Raw genomic sequence first — 9,536 nt, 5'->3', positions numbered from 1 at the left:
CTGGTTATCTCCATAACATTCATGTTACTGTTGCACCCATGGGCCTAACTTGTCATTTTATATAGCTCATAGGTATAACAGCTTGATGAGATTGTTGATGATTTCCTTTCTAGGTTACATACAACTTCCAGTACTATGAAAGTTATCCAGGAGGAAGGAAGCTTCTTGGTTAGTGCCAATTTTATTTCTCCATGTACTGTGCATAAAGTGTCTTCAGCAATAGGATCTTTTCAAGATCAAATAGGGAATCAAGAGCAGTGGCAATAACCTATATTGTTTTTGGAGTCTCTAGGACACCTTCAACTAAAAACTGATGGATAGTTTCTTACACCTGAAACTGGGGTTTTTACTTGTCAAGCTCTTGAGAGGATTAATGTTACCAGAGTATAGTAACTATAATTATACTTTGGGGGTCCTTCAGGTCCTGAGTGACTTTGGACTTCCGCTCAGCCTGGTTGCAGAAGTGGCTTAGTGTGTGTCCTAATCTCTCTGTGTGTAGGTAGGCCTGTTCTGCAAACATGTTCTGCCAGATCCTTGGGCAAGCCAAGAAGCATGCCAGCTTGATTCCTCTCTTCGTATTTATTGGAGCTGGAGGTACTGGAGCAGCACTGTGTGTGATGTGCTTGGCATTGTTCAATCCAGATGTCAGCTGGGTCAGGAAGAACAACCCAGAGCCTTGGAACAAACTGGGTCCCAATGAACAATAGAAGGTCTACTCACTCGTAGACTACAGTAAACTGAAGAAAAAAGGCCCAGACTTCTAAACTATGAAGTTCACTGTAAAGCTGCTGATAATGAAGGTCTTCCAGAAGCCATCCGTACAATTTTCCACTTAAGCAGGAAATATGTCTCTAAATGCATGAAATCATGTTGACTTTTTTGGAGTTTATTACATTGATGAATAAATCTCTGAAACTTGAAAAAATTTAAACTTTGGGGGTGGAAGTGAGAAAGTGTCTCTTAGTGTAACAGACCTTGTCCTAGAACTCACTTTGTAGACTAGGCTGGCCTCAAACACACAGAGATCTGCCTGTTCCTGCCTACAGAGTGCACAAGTCAGCCAGAAGTCAGACACTAAATTTAAAGTAGTGTGAGTAGCCAGTAGCTGGCCTGCTAGTGAGTCTGTGCTCTCCATGTTTATGTGGCTCATCATAGAGACACTGGTAGTATTGGTGCTCACTGTCTAATGTGCTAACCAATTACAGTTGATAGACTTCTATTATATCCATAGTTGCTCATATACAGTAAAGCAAATCCTGTTCCCTGAAACTGACTCTGGAGTGGTTCATCTTTGTGCTATTTACCAGCCCATGTGCACTGCAGTCTTGTTTGGGAATGCCCCAGTAATGACTACAATAACGTTGAACCAGTTTTTTTTTTTCTTTTGGTTAGTTTGGTTAATCAATCAAGTTTATCAATCGTGTTGATCTTTTCAAAGAGCCAACTCTTGGCTTAATTATTTGTGTGTGTGTGTGTGTGTGTGTGTTTTCCTTGATTTCTATCCTGATTATGCTGGTTAGTTTTTTGTCAACTTGACAGAAGCTAGGTTCATCTAGGAAGAGGGAATCTCAGTTCAGAAAATAAATCCATCAGAGCAGCCTATAGAGAGATGATTGGTATGGGAGAATATAGATCATTGTGGTTGTTGCCACCCTTGGTGAGATGGCCCTGAATTGTATAAAAAAGCAATTTGAATTAGGCATGGAGAGCTAGTCAGTAATCCATGTTTCTTAATGGTTTCTGCTTCATTCTCTACCTCCAGGTCCTGTATAGGAATACTTACCTACTTCCTGTCCTAATAGTTCTCCATGAGCAACTTGATAAGGACATGTAAGCCAAATAAACCCTTTTCTCCTCATGTTCCTTTGTTCATAGTGTTTGTCATAGTAATAGAAAGCAGAGTAGGACACCAGTTTTAATTATTTCTCTCCATTTACTACTTCTGGATTTGGCTCGTCCTTGTTTTATCAATGTCTTTGTTCCTCTGATATTTTTGATGTTTACTTTTACATTTAATTCCAGGAATTTAAATTTTTCCTTTTTAATTCTTTGTTGACCTATATGTCACTCAGTAGTATGCTGTTTATTATGTCACATGTTTTTATTGAGTTTTAAGCCATCCTAGTAGACCATGGTGCTATATGTGTATGAACGGATGTCTACAGGATGGTCCAGTAATGGCTTCTAAAACAAGAGTCTGCCGAAAATGTCGAGAAGAGGACTGAGGGCCAAGGAGAGCTGAGTCAGTGTAAAAAGAGAGTGAACCAGGGATAGTCAGTTGAGATTAGTAAGGCTGTGAACTTTCTCTACCATTATTTCATATGGTTTTTGATATATAAAGGGGAATCTTGAATTTTTTAAGATCTCAATACTCTACCTCTGTGACACTGGGATGTTACCTAACTTCTCTTGATCTTAATTTCTTCCTTGCGTAGAGAAACACATTTTTTAAAATATTAAGTGTTCAAAGAGAAAATATGTATGTGATATGCATGTGTACTGCATATCACTAATTTACTATTATTTGTATTGAATCTAATTATTTTAACTAATTCAAAAACATCTTGTGTCCTCAGTTGTTACAGATACGTTATAGCTCATCACAATATCTTTTCTCAGAGAACAGCAATACATTATGTAAATAACATGTATCAGTGATACATAGTTAAAACACAATTCCAAACAGAGGCACTCAAATGATTGAGATCAAGGGACTACTGTAGTAAATCGTGACATAAACTGCAATATGCTAGTTACTGCTAACTGCCAAATAGAATGAATCAGATATCCTTGCCCTAAAAGTAAATCACAGCTGATTAGAAGTCTGCTTAGTACCTGGTGTACACACACACACACACACATGCACTCCAGTGACAACATAAAACCCTACACACATTGCCTAAAACAGTATTTGTATATTATGTTCACATTGCATGTTTTTCTTATTTGTAATTCATGCATAGCAATATTTATTTTTAAATTATACAGTGAAAGGGATGAATGATTCATAAACCAATGAGGATTTAACAATTTATTTGCAGGAACTAAATGTATTCAGTCAGAAAATATTTATTGAGTGAATATCATGTGTCAGAACTTGTTCTAAGTCCAATATCACAGAGCCAGTGAGTATGAAAGTCACTTTACAATTCTGAGTTCATTGGCTCCAACCTTAAAGCATGCTTTCATTTATAGCCAGAAAGCTACTTCTCATGGTTCTTTCATCTGTACTTCTTAAAATCAGCTGGTCTCTAGAGACATAATTTTCTATTGCTTTTTGATAAGGAAACTCAGAAGAAAAAGCTATGCCCAATTGCATATACTTAAGAGTCTAATTAAAAGTACCTTCTTTTCTCAGGTATCACCTATTTCAGAGACCTGTACTCTTAGGTTTGGGGCCCCACTATGAGACAGCCTAAAAACAAGTGATTGCAGGCAGCTTCAATCAATACTGAGCAAAATATCTCCCTTTCAGAAATGGCCCCAATACTGTGGCTCTTGCTTTCTAAGTTGTCGTTTCCTTGACACAAAAACAAATCAGGATTATTGACAGGTTGGCCTGTTCATTTTGACACACCTTATTTGAGATTTCAGTGAGACTGATTTGGTCTTTCTGGGCATGCCTAGCCCTGCCGCATGCCTGGATTTTCCAGGTGTGAATCACTGGGAAACAAGATGACTGTTTCCTTGGGAATTATACACGCTGCTACATATAACATATATGAGGCACTACAATAGGTAATGGAAAACGAATCAACTCTATTATCAGATTATTTAAGTAAATTATTCTGGGCACTACAAACACTTAACATTTAACATGTAACAAAGCCAATCGAAACATCATCAAATCTATCTTGTATGGTATAGTTTTTTAGCAAGATGATTGGATAAAAGCAAGACAAAAGAGAATCTACTTTTCGTCACAGCCTTTAATACGTGGTTAGGAAATTGAAGTTCCAAATGTCTAAATACTTATTCAAGATTGCATAGTATTAATTGGTAGGAATGTGATTGGAATGTTGATACATGTTAGAATCAACTTCAAGATTAATTGTTACATCATGCAGAAGAGAGAAAAGTGACATATTTTCCAATGAACATGGCATTTCTAAATAGGGGAGACATTGTCCAAGTTATAAACTGTACATCACTAAAAAATTCTTTTAACAAATGGTAGTATTCAAAGAAATGATTCATTAGACAGGACATGGGAATAGTATGAACACATTGGTCAGTTATCCTGAAAAACCTGCATACAAGTCTAAATTCCACCTTGGTCTTTAGTTAACTTTCCTATAATTGGTATTAATACTAAAAGCTTATGAGAACTAAAGGGGATTTAATATTTAACATAGGGTGTAGCCCTTAGATTCTTTCAGCCAATATTGGATGACTTAAATGCTTGTCTTTTCTGTTAACTCTAGGTATCACAATACTTGTGACATCATTCTCGGTCTCTGTTTAGACACAACTTAAATTTTAAATTTACATTTTTGGGTGTGTGTGACATTAAACTGAAAGCAGCTATAAAATTGTTTTGAACTGTCTAATAATTATTGTGAATCTATCCAATAGAATAAAATGATCATGAAAACTATTCTTTTAAAAAATAGGCATTCTTCCCCCATTATTTGAATAGGTAAATAACAGTATTGATATGTCAAGTTCTGCAAACAAGATTCCATTGACATTTTGATTGGGGCCATATTAAACTTGCCAGTTACATCCCTTGTGCCCTACAGTAAATGTTCTTCAAGCATTATCATTATCATTAGGGGACTGACTTACTTTTGCAAATTAGCATGCCTTTCTCCCATCTCTCTATTACACTGTCTTGCCAAAACACTGAAATTGAAGGGGCATAACTAGTTGTGAAATTGTTGAATTATTAAAAACAAAAACCAAACAAAAAACCAAATACCAGCACATAGGTGAGACATGGGAATCCTATTTATAGATGGTAGAGATCCTTATAACATAGCTAGAACCTGGGCAATTGATAATTTGAAATTCTGAGAACACATCCATATCATTCCAGTCACGACTTCTATTATCCCTAACTCACAAAACTGTCTCTCCATTTATTATGCAAATTTTTCCAAATTTCCAACATTCCTTGTTAATATTATCACTTTTCCCATTATTATATTGGGTCTTGCTGATGCACATTAACTCTCCTGATATTTTAGATAGTTAACACTTCACTCTATATTTTGTAAAACTCATTTGTATCAACACACTTGATGCTTTTTTCTGTGTTTTGTCATGTTAAACCTCTATCTTTGTCAAGAAATGATACTTCTTTTCAAAAACGTACCATATTTTTTATTGTTCTTTCCTTCCATCCTCCCTCCTTCTAGACTCTTCCTATTTTATAGGGTCTTGATTCCCAAGTGCTGGGATTATACACATGTGCCATAAAACTCCAGTAAATTGGTGTCTTTTTTCTATATTTATTTTCAGTGGAGAGGATTTCATAGTTTCCATGTGAATGTTAGCTTTCGATTATTTATGTTGTTATTGAAGATCAGCCTTATTCCATGGTGATCTGATAGGATGCATGGGACAATTTCAATATTTTTATATCTGTTGAGGCCTGTTTTGTGACCAATTATATGGTCAATTTTGGAGAAGGTACCATGAGGTGCTGAGAAGAAGGTATATCCTTTTGTTTTAGGATAAAATGTTCTATAGATATCTGTTAAATCCATTTGTTTCATAACTTCTGTTAGCTTCACTGTGTCCCTGTTTAGTTTCTGTTTTCATGATCTCTGAATTGATGAAAGTGGTGTGTTGAAGTCTCCCACTATTATTGTGTGAGATGCAATGTGTGCTTTGAGCTTTACTAAAGTTTCTTTAATGAATGTGGCTGCCCTTGCATTTGGAGCATAGATATTCAGAATTGAGTCCCTCTTAAAGGATTTTACCTTTGATGCGTATGAAGTGTCCCTCCTTGTTTTTTTGATAACTTTGGTTAGGAAGTTGATTTTTTTTAAAGGTGGGATGGCAGTTTTATTAAAGGATTTACCCTAAGCACACTCCTAGCGCCTAGTCCTGAGACTACCCACACCCACACTCATCGACTACCATGTCTTCATAATGTCGGAGAATGACGTTCTTATCACTATCTTTATAGAGCATGGAGATGGGCGAGAGCTTGGTGGGGACACAGACAGCCTTGGGGACCTTGGGGTCAGCCATATGCACCAGAGCCTGCATGAAAGCATAATTGGAACTATTTAAATATGTGGTCATTGAGAAGGGGCACTCTCCATGACAGTAATTTGCCATGAACCCCTTAGGGGCAATGATCCACTTGTGCCAACTCAGGTCCTAGAAGTTGATGAACAGCTGATGACGGTGGCAGAAGTCCCTACAGAAACCCTTGGGGACAGGGATGGCCGCCCTCCATTTTCTGGAAGAAGGATGACAGTGTTTAGGGTTGAGGGTTACCACCAGCAGGGAGGCATGGAGAGAGCAGATCAGCTGGACACAGGGGTTCTCAGGCTGGACAGTTACCCCGGAGTATCTGTCCTCTTTGACCAGAATCTGTAAGTGTAAGTCCAAATTATTCAGTCGGTTGCTGTTCCAATCCTTAAGCACACCCTGCAGGTTGAACTGGAGCAGACCTTGAGGCCCAGGGACAGACCGCAGAAAAAGCAAATATTTTATTCGATATTAGAATGGTTACTCCAGCTTGTTTCTTCAGACCATTTGCTTGGAAAATTGTTTTCCAGCCTTTCATTATGAGGTAGTGTCTGTCTATTTCCCTGAGATGGGTTTCCTGTAAGCAGCAAAATGTTGGGTCCTGTTTGGGTAGCCAGTCTGTTAGTCTATGTCTTTTTATTGGGGAATTGAGTCCATTGATATTAAGAGGTATTAAGGACAAGTAATTGTTGCTTCCTATTATTTTTGTTGTTAGAGTTGGCATTCTGTTCTTGTGGCTGTCTTCTTTTAGGTTTGTTGAAGGATTACTTTCTTGCTATTTCAAGGGCATGGTTTCCACCCTTGTATTGTATTTGTTTGTTTGTTTGTTTGTTTGTTTTTTGTTTTTTTCTGTTATTATCTTTTGAAGGGCTGGATTCGAGAAAAGATAATGTGTGACTTTGGTTTTGTCTTGGAATACTTTGGTTTCTCCATTTATGGTAATTGAAAGTTTGGCTGGGTATAGTAGCCTGGGCTGGCATTTGTGTTCTCTTAGTGTCTGTATAACATCTGTCCAGGATCTTCTGGCTTTCATAGTCTCTGGTGAAAAGTCTGGTGTAATTCTGATAGGCCTGCCTTTATATGTTACTTGACCTTTCTCCCTTACTGCTTTTAATATTCTATCTTTATTTAGTGCATTTGTTGTTCTGATTATTATGTGTCTGGAAGAATTTCTTTTCTGGTCTAGTCTATTTTGAGTTCTGTGGGCTTCTTGTATGTTCATGGGCATCTCTTTCTTTAGGTTTGGGAAGTTTTCTTCTATAATTTTGTTGAAGATATTTGCTGGCCCTTTAATTTGAAAATCTTCATTCTCATCTACTCCTATTATCCATAGGTTTGGTCTTTTCATTGTGTCCTGGATTTCCTGTATGTTTTGAGTTAGGATCTTTTTGCATTTTGCATTTTCTTTGATTGTTATGCCGATGTTCTCTATGGAATCTTCTGCACCTGAGATTCTCTCTTCCATCTTTTGTATTCTGTTGCTGATGCTCGCGTCTATGGTTCCAGATTTCTTTCCTAGGGTTTTTATCTCTAGCTTTGCCTTTCTTTGGGTTTTCTTTATTGTGTCTACTTCCCTTTTTAGGTCTAGTATGGTTTTGTTCATTTCCATCACCTGTATGGATGTGTTTTCCTCTTTTTCTTTAAGGACTTCTACCTGTTTGGTTGTGTTTTCCTGTTTTTCTTTAAGGACTTGTAACTCTTTAGCAGTGTTCTCCTGTATTTCTTTAAGTGAGTTATGAAAGTCCTTCTTGATGTCCTCTACCATCATCATGAGATATGCCTTTAAATCCGGGTCTAGATTTCCAGGTGTATTGGGGTACCCAGGACTGGGTGAGGTGGGAGTGCTGCGTTCTGATGATGGTGAGTGGTCTTGGTTTCTGTTAGTAAGATTCTTACATTTGCCTTTATCCAGCCAGTAATTTCTGGAGTTAGTTGTTATAGTTGTCTCTGGTTAGAGATTGTTCCTCTCGTGATTATGTTAATCTCTATCCGCAGACCTGGGAGACTAGCTCTCTCCTTTGAGTTTCAGTGGTCAGAGCACTCTCTGCAGGTAAGCTCTCCTCTTACAGGGAAGGTGCACAGATATCTGGCGTTAGGACCTGCCTCCTGGCAGAAGATGAAGGCCTGAAACAGGGCCTGTCCCAGAAGCTGTGTAGTTTAGACCTGTCACAGAAGCTGTTAGCTTTGGTAGTCCACACTATCACCTGCCCAGACTAGTCTCAGAGGGATCCAGGAACCAAGATAGCTCCCCCAGGTGCTCGTGCAAAGCCCTCCCGGGCGGGGCAGACACCTCTCCTCTGTCAGGGAAGGTGCCCGGATGCCTGGAACCTGAAACAGGGTCTGCCTCAGAAGCTGTCCTCTAGGGACCTTGGGGGTGTCCGTCGACTCAGCACCCGAGGTGACCTGGTGCTGACGCTGACCTGAAGGGATTTGTGACCCTGGTCAGGCCGGGTTTTCTGCTTCCCTAATGCTGTCTCATGTCCCGCGCAATTGGATTAGAACAGAAGTTGTGTTCCACCCACCTGTGGTCCTAAGATCTCGTGGAGAATCCTATAGGGGAACTTGGGGGTGTCTGCCAATTCCGTGCCCAAAGTGCATTGATTTTTATTATATAAAGAAGAGTTTTTTTTTCACAAAATCATCTTTCTTTTGATTCTAATCTTATTGCAACCAAGAAAATATAGTAGAAAAGAACATTTTAAAACACTGTATTTCCTCTTTTCCTTTCTAGTTTCTCAGCCTGTGCCAATATTCATTCTCACAAGGGTGCACAATGTAAACATTAGAAGCTAGAATCCCCACAGTAGATATCATGTTGTATTTTTGTTTCTGAGCCTGCATTGCTTTGCTCAATTTTTCCAGGCCCAAACATTTTAATTCTTTTTTATGGCCAAAGAAAATTGTGTTAAATATATGTACCATATTTTCTTTATCTACTCATATGTTGGTAGACATCAATGACATCAGCTAGATGATGATCATGGGCTACATGTTTATCTTCATATACTGTATATATATATATATATATATATATATATATATATATATAAACATATATATATAGGCATGTCTGTAGGTGATATATCTGAGTCATATATAGTTCCAGTTTTAGCTTTTTCTTTAATTAGATTTTTTTTTAATTTACATTCCAAATGTTATCTCCTTTCCTGGTTTCTTCTCTGAAAATCCCCTATCCCCCCTCCCCCTGCTCACCTACCCACCCACTCCTGCTTCCTGGCCCTGGCATTCCCTTATACTGGGGCATAGAACCTTCGCAGGACCTCTCCTCCCATTGATGACCGACTAGGCCATCCTCTGCTACATATGCA

At 38.3% G+C, this 9,536-nt stretch overlaps 2 pseudogenes; one reads left to right on the top strand and one right to left on the bottom strand.

The window, feature by feature from the left end:
- The first annotated feature begins 518 nt into the window (after positions 1 to 518).
- LOC110287550 (cytochrome c oxidase subunit FA4 pseudogene) lies at positions 519 to 764 on the top strand (annotated as a pseudogene).
- Positions 765 to 6,060: 5,296 nt separating this feature from the next.
- Positions 6,061 to 6,657, bottom strand: LOC110286174 (growth/differentiation factor 3 pseudogene; annotated as a pseudogene).
- Positions 6,658 to 9,536: the final 2,879 nt, after the last annotated feature.

The sequence above is a fragment of the Mus caroli genome, unplaced genomic scaffold (assembly GCF_978045245.1).
Source record: "Mus caroli unplaced genomic scaffold, Mus_caroli_1 scaffold_5, whole genome shotgun sequence".
In the NCBI taxonomy this organism is placed as follows: Eukaryota; Metazoa; Chordata; class Mammalia; order Rodentia; family Muridae; genus Mus; species Mus caroli.
Note: the sequence above shows the minus strand (reverse complement) of the source record. Positions and strands in the feature narration are given on the sequence as shown.